At 40.1% G+C, this 18715-nt stretch overlaps 1 long non-coding RNA gene across 1 annotated transcript; it reads left to right on the plus strand.

The window, feature by feature from the left end:
* Positions 1-846: 846 nt before the first annotated feature.
* LOC145415998 (uncharacterized) lies at positions 847-5075 on the plus strand. Its single transcript, XR_013900192.1, has 4 exons — positions 847-894; positions 1800-1991; positions 3943-4052; positions 5057-5075. It is a non-coding gene; the product is annotated as an uncharacterized LOC145415998 (long non-coding RNA).
* Positions 5076-18715: the final 13640 nt, after the last annotated feature.

The raw sequence follows: 18715 nt of genomic DNA on the forward strand, positions 1-18715 counted from the left end.
AATATACGGGAAGTTGTTTGATCCTTGGTTCTCTTGGCATTAATTTCTCTCTAACTTGGCCTAAAATTGTCACATCTCCATCGTGAATTCTGATTTGCAATAACGGGTTAACACTAGAATAGGAAGATAGTCAAAGAAAGGATGTAACGACGAAGATTTGTCCTATCCTACCACTAAGCTGCGTGAAATAAGCTGCAAAAAGATGTTAATCTGGGAAAAATTAAGGTTAATAATATTAAAAGCACGTAACTTTACCAATTCTTCAATCCTCGCTCACACTTCCTCAACCCTCAAGCTCCCTTCCCATACCTGCCTTACCACTTCCCCATTCACTGCCCACTTATCCTTCACTCTCCGTCCCATTACCTGCCTTACCAATTCCACACTCATTCCTCACTCATACCCCGCTCTCTCCCCCCCCCCCCAGGTTTTACATTCCTTCCCGACTCTCAGAGACATTCCTCACTCATCCTCCATTTTACCTCCCTTTACATTCCTTCCCCAATCCCACACACACACACACACACACACACACACACACACACACACACACACACACACACACTCCCCATTCATCGCCCACTCTCAGTCCACTTACCACTTCCCATCTCACTCCTCACACATCCTTCACTCTCCCTCCCCTTATATGGTTTCAATAATTTCCCACTTACTCTTCACGCTACCTCTCTTCACCTACCTACCCCACTCCCACAGTCACTCTCTCGCCCTCCCCTACAGGCACCACCACCACCACCACCACAACCACCACCATGCGGATGGTCCTTCTCAGCCTCTATGTCATGGGTCTTCTGGCCGGAGGAAGTCTGGCACAGCTTCTGCCCTGCAACGGCAACGGGTCCAGCGTCTTCATTGACGTTGTTGTTCCTCCGCTTGGTTAGTGGCTGTGTTTTGGTTGTCGTCTCAATGTCACTCTCATTCGCTGGTTCCCCTTCTAACATGCATATTCAGTCTCACATTCATTGGCACACTCCCTGGTATCAGAAGATATCAGATATAAAACACACACACACACACACACACACACACACACACACACACATCCATTCAGCAGTATTTGTTGTATTTACTGATTCACTTACACACATTCAAACAGACAGTAAACCTAACGCAGCTGAACGACCGTTTCTACTATATACTCTCACTCCCTCAGTCTTAACTAACTCCCACAGACACTCGCACTCGCTGCACCCCATGCAGGTTCACTCATACTCAAAGGATGCTCCATCTCACTCACTCATTTACTCAATACCCACTTAGGGAGATTGGTGAAAGACAGTTTCGGGGACGTTCTAACTCAGGTTCTTTCTCCTACTGTCACAAGATTACTATACAGAAGTTACTTTATTTGCATTATTTTTATTAGTAATGGATGGGTCGAATCTACCAAAACTTCGATTAGATAATACACTTAGATATATATTCCTATACTCTAAAGTCAAAAAAATTCACACAGCCAAAGCAGCATACGAGGACTAGCCTCTCTTCCCCTCTCTCTTCCTCCCCGTTCTTTTCAGTTTATCTCAGTCTTTTCCTTTCTTCCTTTGCCTCCTCCTTCACCTGCACCTCTACTAACACTCTCCGTAACCCTCCACAGCCAAAGCAATATGTGAAGGAGAGCATTCACTACCTCCAACTGTTTACCAATTCCTCTCCCTTTTTCCCCTTCCTTCCTGCTTCCACCCCTGTCTCCCTCTTTCCTCTTCCCTTTTTCAGATGCCTTCCCTGCCTTCCTCTTTTCTCCCAGCCTCTAACAACACCATTCTCCGAACCCTCTACAGTCGATGTAGCATGTCGGGGGCCGCTTCTGTTACCCGCGTGCGAGATCGAAGTGTTGGACTGCGTCCTGGAACTTGACATACTCTGCGGAAACCTCACCGAAGACCTGCTGAAAACAATAAAGGAAATTTTGACAGAGTGCGTCACAAAGTTGGACCTTGAAGTGAACTTGGACCTTCTCGCTAACATTACCGGTAATGTCACTCTCATTTTCGCAGATTTTCATACTGTTACACGTTTTTCACCTATTTTCACAATGTCACTCTCTCTTATCTTGATTTGAATAATGTCACTCAATTTAAGCTGATTTTCATATTGTCACTGTTTTAAGCTGATTTTCATATTGTCACTGTTTTAAGCTGATTTTCATATGGTCACTCTCTCTTACGCTGATTTTCATATTGTTACCATGTTTTACGCTCCTTTTCATACAGTCACTCTGTGTTACGCTGATTTTCTTACTACGTTTTACCCTGTCTTTCATATCACAGCTATATGTTATGTGATTGTTTTAATCTGGCTCTCATGCCCATTCTTTATATTATATGATTACTGTGGCTCCCATATCTTAGTTTTATGTTGTCTGATTCTGTTTTACACTGGATCTCATGCCCTGACTTAATGCTATGTGATTCTATTTTTCTCTGGCTCTCATACCCTAGCTTTATGTTATGCGATTCTGTTTTTCTGTGACTCTTATATCGTAGATATAAGCAACTTTGTTTTACACTGGCGCCAATACCATACCTTATTTTATGTGATTCTGTTTTACTCTGGTTTCTATTATTTTGGTGGCAGTACTATGACTTGATTCTATTATCACCACATGTTATTCATTCCAGGTTGGTGGTGCCGGAAAGCAAGAGAAAGCAACCTCAGTCACTCTCATTCTGTTTCTCAGCTGCATTATTTAATGGTCTACGTAAAGCTATCTTAAAATTACTTCATACTCATCCTGTTCTTATTCACGATTTACCCCAGCTGCTTCACTTCTTGCCCTCATAGACGACTGGTAGAGTTGTTCTCCCCTAAGCCATTTCATTCCAATTTGCTTTATACCAAAGACACTTCTCACACTCCTGGATGCTCACACCTCTAGTTAAAAATCTGTTTCATCACATCCTTCCTCCTTCGTCTAGCTGTCATCATTTCACTCATTAACTCCATTTCTAATCTGTATACTGTCATCAATCTCCCACCACACCTTCTCTCTACTGGCTATATCATAACATACCCTGATCTGCCCATTCCGTTGCCCTACGTCTACTTTAACACGTCCCTGGTCTTTCAAGCTTTCTTTGTCCTCATTCACTCTGCTATGTCATCTAATTCCACATTCAAACCTGGAACACTTCATCACCAGCACTTCCACCCTTTTCGGTCTCTAGTATTCAAAGATCGCTGCTTGCATCATTACAGGACCGTCAGGGTCACTTTGCTTTCATACCCTGACCCCTTCTTCTCCATGCTTCGCAGTGCCCTAATATGCCTCTTCTATCCTACGACTAACTTCAGGTCCCATAGCTCTATCTGGTGCTTTAATCACTGTTAAATTCCTAAAACACTATATTTCCTCCTATTCTTTTGCGATCAAGCTTACATAGCGTTCTTCTCCATCTACTTGTTAGATGTCATCATCTCGGATTTTCTTGTATTCGCTAAACTTCTCCGCTTTAATATGATAATTTATCTTCAGTTTATTCAACCAAACTGGATTCATCAAGTAGTAGAATGTGGCGAAAATGTTTAATCTACAGGCAAATTTGTTTTTATTTGTGGTGTGGTAAAAATTTTTAATCTTCTGGTTGATTTGTTTTTATTTCTGGGATGTAGAGTTCAGTTAAGTGTAAGAAGATAACGCTGTCGATGACGAAGATATTACACTGATTCCCAAAGAACTAGAGTGAGAAAGATTTATTCTCTTTCAGTCACACCCCCGTCCGACATTCCTCCAAACGGCTCACCTGCTTTTCCCTGCCCTGCCCTCTAAATTATGCTGCCCTTCCCTGCCTTCCTCTTCATTACCCTGCCTTGCATTCCTCTTCATTACCCAGCCCTGTCCTGGATTGCCTATGTCCTTTCAAACATCAGGCAGCTTCTCTAATCACTTGTCCTAATCGACCCTCTCCCCTTCCTCTACCACAGTCGACACATCACCTGAGGTGAACTTGAATATCTTGGTACAAATCTTCGGCCTTGAAACCCTCCCGGATGTCATCGCGTGTCTGCTGTCGAAGCTGAAGATACTAGGCTTTGTGAGTATGGCAGATAGATATAGAAAAATTGATGGAGAGAGAGAGAGAGAGAGAGAGAGAGAGAGAGAGAGAGAGAAAATTATCTGATATTTTTTATTTTATAGTAATAAAAGTACGTTTTAAGATACGAAGCTTACTTTAACGATCATTATCACTCTGCTGAAATTTTACAATGTTGCATCGCAGTTGTTCTAAACTGAAAAAAAATAAATAAATAACCTCTATAACTTATCTCTAACGTGAAGAAAACATGTATAACGCCTGTTACTTCTCTCTCTCTCTCTCTCTCTCTCTCTAAGGTGTAAAAAATATCCATAACCCCAATAGCTTATATCTCTCTAACCTGAAAATATGATCCATAAAGAACTAAAACTTCTCTCTCTCTCTAACATAAAAAATAAGATCCATAACCATTGTAACCTCTCTCTCTCTCTTTCCCTCTCTCTCTCTGTCTCTGTCTCTGTCTCTGTCTGTCTGTCTGTCTGTCTCTCTCTCTCTCTCTCTCTCTCTCTCTCTCTCTCACACACACCTCGGTGACATGTAGAGGTGTACGGTACGTAGGAGGACTACTGGGCCTTGAGTGCAGGCTGTGAAGCCTATGCCCAGAGTCGGTCACATAAAACACACACACACACACACACACACACACACACACACACACACACACACATGAAAAAGATATGTAAGCCCTATAACTTATCTCTCCATCATGATAAAAAGATCCATAACCCCTATAACTCTCTCTCTCTCTCTCTCTCTCTCTCTCTCTCTCTCCTGAGAAATATCTATAAACCCTATAAATTCTCTCTCTCTCTCTCTCTCTCTCTCTCTCTCTCTCTCTCTCTCTTGAGAAAGATCTATAAGCCCTATAACTTCTCTCTCTCTCTCTCTCTCTCTCTCTCTCTCTCTCTCTCTCTCTCTCTCTCTCTCTCTCTCTCTCTCTCCTGAAAAAAGATCCATAACTCCTATAACTCACTCTCTTTCTTTCTCTCTCTCCCCCACAGCTCTTCGACTTCATCTGGTGCTTGCTTAGAGCAGTTGTTGGAGTTCTTGGAATTCTTGGATAACATGGAACCTGCTGAACCGACCTGAACCCACGTGAACCGGAACCAGGACCAATCTCCATTCTGTGTGTGTGTGTGTGTGTGTGTGTGTGTGTGTGTGTGTGTGTGTGTGTGTGTGTGTGCGCACACGAGTGTGTAAGTGAATAAATCCGAGGCAGCATCTTACATTGTTTTTATTACCTGACTAATACATAGATCATAATTATTTTTTACCCAGTTCTAAATAATGGTAATTAATATAAATGATAAAAAGTATCACATAAATTCATTTTCTCCTGAACTTTGAGGAACGGTAATGTATAGATATATATAATTCCCTTTTCAACATAACCCTTAATGGTAGTTCTTCAAGGGAACACTGCTTTGTCTTGGTGCTGAAGCCTGTGCATTCCAGTCATCAAAGGAACTATACTAATCAGGTGCAACCACACTGGGAAGTTTCTTTACTACGGATCACATGAAAAGTGTTCCTCTGACACTAATTCCTGAACTGGACATGTGAGGCATCAACTCAAATATCTTTTAAGTAGTTTACCATCTTGCAGTCTAACAGGTTCTTTTCATAGGGTAGGGAAGGAGTTGAGAGACGTTCGTATAACCGGTTAGCGAAGTTGCCCGGCTATATCGATGGCACCACGTGAAGAGGCCCCTCACAAAACACCAGCCTCTTCCTAAACCACAAAGACGAGCTCCGTCTAACCATGATCCTTAATCTTCAGCAGCGATGCAGCAGATGACTTTGGCGTAGTCAGCGCTGATCCGGAGCAAGAGGTGTCAAGAATATACGAATTTTTACAGTCTAGGCGCCTTTGCAAACGAAACCTTGGGATGAGCAGTCGGCATGAAGAGTCCGGTCGTCTCTCCTGTTATTCTTTCCATGGATTTTGAAAGTCAGTGTGGTGAGTCCGCAGCAACTGACAATGACGACACTACCCGGCCACATACAACATCATCAGTGTCGGCTGCTGCGGGCTTACCACACTGAGGCGAACGAAGTCGTTATACAGCAAACGTAGGAGTGTTCGGAGAGACAGAAAAGTTCTGCTGGATGTCCCGTGGAAGAAGAAAAAAAGAACCCTTCTTTACAATGGATCAGACGAAAGTAGGAGATACAAGCAATCGAAAAGTGTAATTTTTCATACGTGAAAAAAAAAAAGAGTAAAAACAAAAGATCTTCACACGGAAAACAAAACACAGCAACGTAAAATTGAAGATCCACTTATTCTGAGATGTGACGGGGGTCACAAAGGAAAAAACAGGCTGAAGAAGGCAGTTCTGGAGCTGACCTGCTGCATACATGAATGACTAAGAGTATCGGTTAACTCTTGCATTAGATAGCTGGATAGAGAAGTGGTGAGAGTGTGTTGCCAGAAATGTTCTTTGCGCCTGCCAAAATGGACGAGGGATGCAAGTAGATGTTTCAGAAAATCATTAAAACAGCGATGGTGCAGAGATAAAGATACAACACTGCACATAAGAGGGATAGGTTAAAGAGAGTCAGTGAGAGAGGATTTTAATGGATGATAAGCCTTTGACTCCATCCTGTTTACAAGAACTGTATGTGGGGAACTACTCCAATCACAAATATGCTATCGTACATGTACACCACACACGGGCGAATAAGACCCCTAAACAAAGTCAACATTGCCTAGTGTAACGAAAACACGGAATCGGCTTAGTGCACTTACCGATAATCTTTTTCAAGATTCGTAGAGAAAGAAAACCCAAGGATATTACGAGACTTTGAAGAACTGAGCTGTGTTTTGTTAAACATTATGGGCTATTCCTGTGGAAGATTTTAACCGGACAGGTGTTGATACTATATATATATATATATATATATATATATATATATATATATATATATATTTAGAATCAGTAATGATAGTCAAGTAAGAAAGTAGTCAGCCACAGCTTCATCATATCATTACTTAAAAAACTTAAGAAACGGACACCGAACCAGGCATTTAGGACTGTGAAGGACAGAGTCATCGGAGTGAGAGTGGACGGGGATAAAAATGTAGTTCAGAAAATCACTGATAAATAGAAGGGAGACAGCTGGTGACGGGACAGAGCACTGAGGAACACCACTATCGACTGTTTTAGAAGACGAAAAAAGACAGTCTACCATACCAGCTACAGAACGACAACAAAGGAAGCTCGAGATGAAGGCACAGACAGGAAAGAAACCATAAAAGCGCGCTTTGAAAATCATCAATTTTTGCCAAATTCGGTCGACAGCTTTGGCTATGACACGTACAATGGCAAAAGTTTCGCCACAGTCCCGAAAGGAGGATGGCCAAAAATCATAAGGCAAGGTGTACATCACCAGTGGAGCATCCCTAGCAGAGAAAAGGTTATGAGAGGACGAAGCTTCATAATCTTCAAGTTAAACATACCCTCAAACATTTTACAAAAACAAGATACTGAGGTAATTGGGTGATACTGAGAGGGTTAGGAACGAACATCCCTTTTTGGAAGAGGTTGAATGAAAGCAAACTTCCAGCAAGAAGGTAAGGCACAAGTTGACAGACATAGGCAAAAGAGTTTACCTAGCCAGGGTGCCAACACAGACACAGCTTCTGAGAGCAACAGGAGGTACCCCATCAGGTCCATACACCTTGTGGGTGTTGAGACCAGTGAGCGCAGAAAGTACGATCCCTCAAGAAATTGTAATGACAGGCTTCAGGATGTCAGAGGGGTAAGAATATGAAGTGATGGCACCGGAATCGTCCGAAGTGGATGTGGGCAGGTCACATTTCTCGTGGTAAAGATAACAGATGGTCATTGAGGGTAAGTAAGTGGTAGCCCGGAGATGGAGTACGAAGAAGACTTAATAACAAATATGATGGAGGAGTAAAATAAGATTTCCTAGGACTGAATGGCCACCACCAACAACAAGTAAGTTAGAATGGAGAAAGATTATCGACATTTATATTTCCCCCCAGGACGTGATATCCAGGCCGAGGATTGTAAAAGGAATTGTTGAAACCAAAGCCCCACGTTCCTCCCTTGCTTCAGAGGGAATCTGAGGATATATGTATATATATATATATATATATATATATATCTATATGAGTGTGTGTGTGTGTGTGTGTGTGTGTGTGTGTGTGTGTGTGTGTGTGTGTGTGCGTGCGTGCGTGTGTGTGTGTGTGTGTGTGTGTGTGTGTGTGTGTGTGTGTGTGTGTGTGTGTGTGTGTGAGTGTGTGTGTGTGTGTGTGTGTGTGTGTGTGTGTGTGTGTGTGTGTGTGTGTGTGTGCGTGCGTGCGTGCGTGCGTGCGTGAATGGGTTCGTGTGTGTGTGTGTGTGTGTGTGTGTGTGTGTGTGTGTGTGTGTGTGTGTGATGAGTATAGAAGATATATATATATATATATATAGATAGATAGATAGATAGATAGATAGATATATAGATATATGTATATATATATATATATAGATAGATAGATAGATAGATATAGATAGATAGATATATATATATATAGATATATATATATATATATATGTACAGTATGTATACTGTGTGTGTGTGTGTGTGTGTGTGTGTGTGTGTGTTTCTGTGTGTGTGTGTGTGTGTGTGTGTTATGAGTATAGAAGTATGCTTTAACACCAATTTGAAAGGATCTGCTCCTGTATACTTATACAAGTGTACTTCATTCAAGAGGCACACGATAAACGCCAGCAGAAGTTATTGCTCTAGTGAGCTTAATAAATACTTATGCTAATTTGTAAGTGAAATCTTACAAATTTGGTCAATTAAGGAAAAACTGATGGTGTCAGATGATTTAAAGTGAGGCGAATTATGAGGCGGTAAACTGTAGATGCTCTCTCTCTCTCTCTCTCTCTCTCTCTCTCTCTCTCTCTCGTCAGAAGAATTTAGTAAATGACCACTGTATAGCAATATTACACTTAAACTCAATAAAGACCATGTTACAGTAGTTGCGGGAAAGTGGTCGAGTACAAGAAGGCTAATTTTCAAAAACTGAATGAAAATGTAAATAAAAGTGACAATTCATCTGTTCAAACATTGGCTGTTAACGAGGAATGGAAAAGCAACTGAGCAAAAAATTAATAACAAAAGAAAAACGAAGATGTCCGAAAGGATAATATGAGCAGGACTGAATAAACATCAAGGAATTGTGTAAGTCGAAAGAAACCAGGGGGAAGCTTGGGATGGGAAGAAACCAAATGTCTCATCTGAAAGATATTACCTGAGAAAAATAAATAAATAAGTGTTAACTAAACAGAATATTTTCATTACAAACTGTATAGGACTAACATTGTGACTGAAGAGCCAGTTCAGGATATGGAAATAGTGGAGAGAGAAAATCCCAGCAACTGAATTAAAAAAAAAAAAAACTTATGAGGAATGAATATGGATAAAGCAGGAGGTTAAGACGATGGCACCAATGATCTCATTAAAGATACATGTGACTTTGGAGATGAAGACTTTTTACAATATGCTTTAAATAAAAATCAAGAAAAAAAATATGAATTAGTTTTGCTATAGATGCAGACCAGCCAAGTGAACTAACTGGGCTGTTTCTTAGCTATGACACAGTTGGACATATTAAAGTTTTTAACAAAGTAACTAAGAAAACTTTTAAACATGAAATGAGAGTTTCCTGGATAGCGGGGATAAAAGGAGGAAATATAAACAGGTCATGTCCCAGGCAGAGCAGACAACAAACGGACAACCAGGGCAACGGAGAGGCTGGCCCGAGATGAGTGAGAGGAAGAGCCAGGCAGGGAGCAAAATAGAGATATGAAATGCGGAAATTTGCTGGTAATCGATGGACCAGACTAATAACTAAACTGTAGGACGGGATGGAAAATCATGAGAGGTCTTCGCCCTGAAGTGGACTGACTCAGGCTGCTATTATTTATATATATATATATATATATATATATATATATATATATATATATATATATATATATATATATATATATATATATATATGTGTGTGTGTGTGTGTGTGTGTGTGTGTGTGTGTAATAATGCGTTGTTACTGTTTAATGTGTATCCAAGCGTTTATAAGGGGCGGCCACACATGCTCCAAACATGTGATCGACAAGAGGAAACGAGGCTCAGGGGTCCGTCCAACGTGAAGACTCAGATACTGCAGCGGCTGTAACCCGGTGCGTCGCTTCTTCTTGTCGATCACATATTTCGAACAAGTGTGGCCGCTTGTGTTGTTGTGTTGAAATATTCGCCCCGCACTTGTTGGGGCACGGGCAAACATAAGAGACCGTCAGGGAAAAAAGCAGGAACAAGCTCTCGAATTAGAGCGTAGCGAGGACAGCAAACTGGCGAACGAGGGAAAGGCAGCAGAGGCAGGAGAAGGTGCGATGGTTGGTGGTAAGATCGGCTGCCCGATGATCGACGAGACAGGGCGGGGTTTGACGGTAGATGGTGAGGCCGGCTGCACGATGGTCTAAACGAGGGCAGGGTGAGACGAGAGCCGGGTAGACAGTGAGGCGCCGATGGAGGAGGCGCCAACGAGCTCAGGTGGAAACCGCCCCGGCGCTGCCCTCAACCCCCACGCCCCTGATGGAAAGAGCGAAAAAGACTCTCCCAGCTCTCCAGCAGCAGCAGGTGGAAGCACAGAGGGGAAGCCCAGTCCCGGTCGGCAATAAGGGCACAACCCCAGTCCAGATCGTCGCGGAAAGAGGGTCGTCGGCCGGGTATTCGAGGGAGGAGGAACATCGATCTCCTGGTGTACAGACCAGCTGGGCACTCCCTCAGGTGGAGAGGACAGGCCAGTCCCTCGGCTGGTACAGCTGTTGTGGAAAGCTGGTCCCGTCGGGAGATCTTACCGCGACGAGAGATGGGATGTGAGTGTGTGGCCGCACCTAACACCAGCTTACAGGCTCCTCCTCCGTATTCTTAAACATGTGTTCTTCCTTCCACACGCATACCGTAGGCAAATGATTCACGCCACGCCAGCAGATGCCTATGAACTTCATTATCTTAAGAAATACGTTCCTAAATTCACCAGCCGTATCTTACCATTCAGCCAATTACAGGAGTAACTGGCAGTGTCAGATGTACTAATATGTCGGGAATTATTGGTAACAAGAGTATATCTAAGACAGAGTGGGATTTAGATGAAAAACTAATAGATAAGTGAGAATTCAGGTGTGTGGGAGGAGGAGGAGGAGCGAATGAAGGTCACAAGTTGGTGGAGTTGCTATTGATCGGAAGACTCAGACTATAAGTAATTAATAATAATAATAATAATAATAAAAATAAGGCAGCAAGTAATCATCATCACCATCATCATACTAATACTAATAATATATCAGGACCAACTTCTCTAGCCCCGGGCTCCTGCGCTCCTCATGGGGCAACATGGGATTGGATGATGGATGTATGGATAGATAATAATAACAACAATAATAAAACAAGTAAACATCATCATCATTATCATAATCATTATCGTCATCATCATCATCATAATCATTATCCTATTAATAATAATAATAATGATAATAATAATGACAAAAAACAACAACAATAATAATAATAATAATAATAATAATAATAATAACAATAATAATAATAATAATAATAATAATAATAATAATAATAACAATAATAATAATAATAATAATAATGACAAAAACAATAAAATAACAACACAAAATAATAATAATAATAATAATAATAATAAGGACAACTGTAGTCGAGTGTCACAAATCTTCTAAAGCACTCAGGTGTGGTGTTCCTCAGGGTACTGTTCCTTCACGGAGTCTCTCTCCTATTCATCAAGTATCAAAAAGTCATCTTTACATCCTTCCCTCTTTACATTCTGAAACAATAAACCTATGAACATATTCAACAGTAACTCCTCATAGTTATACATGGCCAGTAATTTCAAACGTACAGCATGAAGAAAAAACTTTATGCCACATGAGAAGTAAACAATTTCTTCAGAAATTTTTGAGTAAAAACACACGATAAGCAACAGTCAAAGTGAAACCACCTGTCACCTGTGTATTTATACTATTGTAATTAACTGCATCTATTACCTTATTACATACAGAGAACTCACACTCCTGTCACACTTACAGGAGTAGAATAAATAACGAAAATATTGTCATAGAAGTACTGATTCATGGATTAGGTGAGACGAGGTACTTTATTACGTTTTTCATCAGAATAGTCTTTATTTTTATACTTTAGCTGGAAAATCTGGCAGTAATGAGATAAATGAATACAAGATCTAATTCATGTCTCTCCTAAGGTATATAAAATCGTCTGCAGATGCCTCTAACAAAACAAACAAAAAATCTTTATAAGACTATTAGGTTCTATCATTTAGTTTCATAAAGCTTCTGTGTGTGTGTGTGTGTGTGTGTGTGTGTGTGTGTGTGTGTGTGTGTGTGTGTGTGTGTGTGTGTGTGTTTAAATTTTGTTCTCCAAGATTTTTTCTTCCTGAGATAAAACAATCTGGGAACAGCGTAAATCTTATCTGGTAGCAGCAGATCACCTGGCAAAGAGGTACAGTCGGTCAGTCGCCTTCACTTCTAAGTACTACACCGACTTGTGGCGTCTTGGTAGATGTGGCACCACTGTGTTTGTTTACATCGTCGTATTAAGACACGAATGAGTTGGAGGAACCGCGGCATAGTGGGCAAATACTGACAGCTACATTGCTATGGTTTGTGTAGTGCCTATATTGTATAAAAGATGTAATGTAATTGAACATGTGCCTGTAATACGAGCTTAATTTAAGGTGATGCTTCTGGGACTAATCAGGGAGTTGGATGCTTCGTAGTGGATGTTCAGGGGTGCTGTTGGTCCGAAGCAGGCCTTGTTTTACTGAATGAGACGCTGGCCAAAATAAGACATGTGTAGCGCAACGTATAATGGAGGATGAACATATCAAAAATGTATATATATATATATTGATGGTAGGCGGGGGCGCTCAACATCCACTCACTCGATGTAATGCCGCTAATTGGTGCCTGCCCTCTCCTCTCTTCCGTCCTTCCTTCCTCCCTCTTCTGCCTTTCTTTCCTTCATTATTACCTCTTCCTTCTGCCTATGGGTGACTTTGCACTGAGTGACGAGCCAAATGGTTTCCTGTACTACACAAGGAAACCATTTACCAAACTAGGTGGTAACCATACAACCAAATTATGACGCCTAGTGCTTCAGGGTAATTAAGGCGTTCCAATCGATTGAGAGTGTGAAGGTTTATATCCAAGGGATGGTTTGGGTTTATTACTCACGTAATGCGACTCAGGGATGAGTGAGGCCGATCACCCTCATCTTAACCCGAGACATCCCATCGATGTATGGGTACTTTGCAACATTTTGCATTTGCCAGTCTCGACGATGTACTGGTACGTCGTGCAATTGCAAGGTGCCTAATTTGCACAATTTTCAATTTTTGCGCGTTATTTTTCATACCTATACACGGGACACCTTTCCCTATTCCTCTACAAGATGCCAAGCAGGGACAATGTCTTACACTGCATAACCTCCCCCTCCATTGTCTCGGCAATTCACCCGTTACCAGTGACCTGGCCAATAAAGACATTCAGGGCCAGAGTGATTCCCCAGTGGATGACAATGTGGAGGACAAAGTTTACATAGCATTAGAAGAAGAAACAGTCAGAAATGATCAGGTAATGTGGCAAAAGAAGTTCAGGAATGGTGATGAGTTAGTGAGTGAAACAATGCTTATAATGCCTATATTACTGTTTGAAAACCAATATACTCTCATACTACATATAAATTCGTACCAAATGAATAAATAAATACCGTTTATGAGTGGTGTGGAATAGTTATCCTCCCATAGAACAAGTTTTCTTTGCAGCCAGCCTGATAGAAAACCCTGTAAGGTAAGGCAGTACTCCTAACTATATCGAGTATTTTAAACCTCAGGTGAGCGATTTCTCTATGAATTTTCGATGCTTCTCACCAAAAGCTGAGGTTTTAGCCCCCAAAAATTTTTCCAAAAATGCTCGGGACTGGGGGGTGTTGGAGGTGCGAAAGTGCTCGAGACATGATGGGTTAAATGTCAGGACCTTCTTGCCTAGGCCTCGGCTCCTACGCTGCTCATGGATAACAAATGACTAAATGATGAATGAATTTTATATATATATATATATATATATATATATATATATATATATATATATATATATATATATATATATATAGCATCGTTAATATAACTCTAGAACAATGAACCGAAAGCAATTTAGGTATGACATGGATGTGTAGTAATTTATGAAACTGTTTTACAGTGGGAAAAAAAAAATTAAAGGAACATAAGCAGTGATGAAATGCGGTGACGTAACACAATAATACCTAATATCACACACCCAGATAGCTCAGCCTGGCCACCATGACAAATAAAAGCTAATATGTTATCATGCTCATAGTATACTCGTAATCTGAACCGCCAAAAGTGATGTATACGAAACCCAGCGGTTCTTAAGAATTAAAGGGGCACTAGCCAATCATGTTTATTATCAGGCGTTGTAGGCTGCCAACCATGGGCAAACCGAACTTTCGTCTGGGCATTATAAGTAATGCAACGCCAGTCAAAGGTGTTCCTCATGGACAGAAGAAACAGTGAGGTTGCAGTACGAGGACAGACCATCGGTCTTCGAGAGAGTGGATTAAGTATGGCCGTCGCCAACGAATCAGGCATATAAACTAGGACTGTGGCAAAGTGGATACGAAGATGGCAAGAATCTGGAGATCTGACTAATCAGGGTATGTAGGCATACGGTGAACAACACTGCATTCCTCTTGCACCATTTTTAATTAGTGAACTAATTTAGCCACGTTTCTCTATTGTTATCGAAGGGCAGTAAATATGTCCTATTGTTACCCCCGCCAGGAGGTTTATTTTCTGCGTGTCTGTCTATATGTCTATGTGTCGGTCTTTCTGAGTGTGCGTGTGTGTGTGTGTGTGTGTGTGTGTGCTTTAGTGTGTGTGTGTGTGTGTGTGTGTGTGTGTGTGTGTGTGTGTGTGTGTGTGTGTGTGTGTGTGTGTGTTCTTACCTAATTGTATCTTTACAGGAATGAGTCAAGCTCGTACTGTCCCGTGTCTTAAACCATATTTATCGTACATAGCCTTAAATTTGTGAATTGTTTTGGCACACACTATTTTATTCGGTAGTGCATTCCATTGATCAATTGCTCTGTTTGGAAAACTGAATTTCCTTAGGTCTTTATCACCTCTCTTCTTATGCAGTTTTTTGCAGTGTCCTCTTGCTGATGCTTCTCCATATGTTAAGTAATCTTTTATGTCTATTTTCTCCTTCCCTGATATGCACTTATATAGCATTATCATGTCACCTCTTTTCCTTCTCTCCTGTAGTGTTGGTAGATTCAGTTTATTTAGTCTTTCTTCGTAGCTTAGGTCCCTTAAGCTTGGTATCCATCTTGTAGCGCCCCTTTGAACTTTTTCAATCTTGTCTATGTGCTTTTTGAGATGAGGACTCCAAACTACTGATGCATATTCCAGGGTTGGTCTAATGAATGATGTTATGATCCTTCTTAGCATGTCTTCATTTATGTATGTGAATGCTATTCTCATATTTGCAAGCAGTGTATACATGTTCTGTACCTTCTCGCTGATGTGGTCAGCCGGAGATAGTCTGTTATTGATAATCACACCTAGGTCTTTCTCTCTTTCTGATGTGTATAGGGTTTTATTTCCTAACTTATAATCCCAATCAGGTATTTTTCCACTTTTACCAAACTTGATTACATGACACTTGTCCACATTGAATTCCATTTGCCATGTACTACTCCATTCATGAAGTTTATTTAATTCTTCTTGTAGCTCTTTACAAGAGTCTGTGTTAGTAATTCTCCTTTGTATTTTTGCATCATCTGCAAACATATTCAGATAGCTCTCATTTCCAGTGTTACTGTTTATATCATTTATATACACTAAAAACATCATTGGTGCCAGCACTGAACCCTATGGTACTCCACTAGTCACTTCTTTCCATGATGAGTAGTTTCCTCTTAGTACTGTTCTCATTTCTCTTTTTATGAGAAAGTCTTGCATCCAACAAAACAGTTTGCCTCGAATTCCTCCTTGATGGTACAGTTTCCATAAAAGTCTTTGGTGTGGTACTGTGTCAAAAGCTTTCTTGAAATCTAAATGGATACTGTCCACCCATCCTTCCCTTTCCTGTATTGTGTTTGTTACTCTGTCATAGTAGCTCAACAGATTAGTAACAGATGATTTTCCTTTTCTGAAACCAAACTCTTTCTGTTATCATACTGTGTTCTTCTAGATGATTTACCCAAGCTTTTCTTATAAGCTTTTCTAATACCTTGCCTACAACACTGGTCAGTGATACTGGTCGGTAGTTGAGTGGATTTTGTCTATTCCCTTTCTTGAATAAGGGGACAATATTTGCTTTTTTCCAAATATCAGGTAGTTTACCTTGACTCAAGGATTTCTTGAAAATTAAAAATAATGGTTTACTTAACTCCTTTGCACATTCTCGTAATACCCAACATGAAATTACATCAAGACCACTTGCTTTTCCTCTGTCTAATCTACTTAACTCCTCCCGTATTACTTTTTCTGCTATTTGAATATCTGGTAGTATGTGTGGACATGCATGTTCCACATAGTCCCTCTCAAAATTTTTTTCTTCTGTAAAAACTAATTGGAAATTCTTGTTTAGTGCTTCACAAATTTCTTTCTCTTGTGTATAAGTGATTCCCTCGTCCGTAATGGATTGTATTATATCTTTTACTTTGGTTTTGCTTCTGTTATAGCTGTAAAACAGCTTTGGTTGATCACTACTTTTATTTATTATATCCTCCTCAAACTGTTTTAGGGCTTCCCTCCTTATTCTTGTATAATCGTTTCTTGCCTGTTTGTAATTATTATACGCCCTTTCACTGTTCTGTCTTCTGTATCTATTCCACAACAAATCTCTTCTTTCTTTTGATTTTTTACATTCTGTATTGAACCATTTCTGTATTTTCTTATCTGCTTCTTTGTGCTGTGGGATGTACTTCTGGACTCCTATTTCATAAAATTCACAGAATTTTTTATATACAGCATTTAAATTTTGTCCTCTAAGCTCATTTTGACAATCAACTTTTAAGAAATACTTCTTTAGGTCTTGATAATTTCCCTTTTTATAGTTTAGGCTCTTTATGTAACTGTCATTGCTGTTTACTATGTCATATGCTATCCTAAAGTTATAATTTAGTACTGCATGATCGCTTTTGCCGAGTGGAGGGTGATATATTAAACTGCCAATATCATTTTCTTGCCTAGTAAATATTAGATCTAGCACTGAAGGTACATCAAGTTCTCTTTTTCTGGTGGTTTCCCTCACATGTTGCGTTAGGAAAAACTCTTGCACGAGATCCAGGAGCTTTTGGTCCCAACAGCTTTCTTGGCTAATTATATCTAGAGTATTCCAATTTATATTTGTATTAAAATCCCCAGTTAGTATAATTCTTTCCGATTTCTCTTCCATTTTATGTAGTAATGATCTTAAACTCTGAATTGTACTCTCTGCCAGGTCCTCATATTCATCCCTTTCCCATGTGTTTGATCTGGGTGGCATGTACAAATTGGCTACGATTACTGGTGAGTGTAGCCTATACACTGTATATATGTTACAGTCAATATCTAAATCCAGACAATTTGTAAAGTGACTGACCTTTTCAGGCAATATATGAATTGCCTGGTTCACCCAGTCAATTTAGAAATCAGCTAAAAATTGCAGACAATTTACAAAGTGACCAAAATTCTGATAGATTTTCTTGACATAATGACTAATATGGGGTAATATACTGACATAGACAAACAAACAGTATTCTTGAGACAATTTACAAAGTGACCAAAATTCTGATAGATTTTCTTGACATATTGACTAATATGGGGTAATATACTGACATAGACAAACAAACAGTATTCTTGAGTAAAATTTTATTTTCTAAAACCTACGTGACCATAGAATGTGATAATAAAACCTACGTGATAATATAATGTGATATTAAAACAATGAAAGAATAAAATGTGACAATAAAGTAAGACATTAAATCAGTTTTTATTCTTACAGGTCAAACTAGAGTTTGAATCCTGGTATGGGTAATCGGTCAGTTTGCCTATTGGCAGTTTGTGTGATGATGTCTGGGTAGTTTATCAGTGTGTGTGTGTGTGTGTGTGTGTGTGACAGGTACAGACGTCTGGGTAGCTAGCCAGTGCTGTTGTGTGTTGGCCTCGTCCCTGGCATTTACTCTTGTGTCCTTCCGTGATTTGTAGTTCGTTTGCAGAACATATGGCGTGTTCAGAGGGAGCACTTTTTTACGAAAAAGTGATGTTGAAGAAAAAATCGGATTCAAAGTCATTACTACTGACTAAAATTGAGTACTAGAATCTGATAGAGGAACTCAGGGTAGCAACATCTGCAAAAAATAAATCAAATCGGCAGTATTACATCCTTGGACTTTACGAAGTTCTTCAGTGTGGAGACGTTGAAAAGTTGATCAAAAAACGGAATGATATAACTCAAGAACCTGTTTATTAAGCTCATAACTACATGTCAAATCTATCACAATTAATTAAATACTTATCTCTTTTATAA

Source organism: Coenobita brevimanus, chromosome 104 (genome assembly GCF_032717465.1).
Source record: "Coenobita brevimanus isolate Jiangsu-jjx chromosome 104, ASM3271746v2, whole genome shotgun sequence".
Classification (NCBI taxonomy): domain Eukaryota; kingdom Metazoa; phylum Arthropoda; class Malacostraca; order Decapoda; family Coenobitidae; genus Coenobita; species Coenobita brevimanus.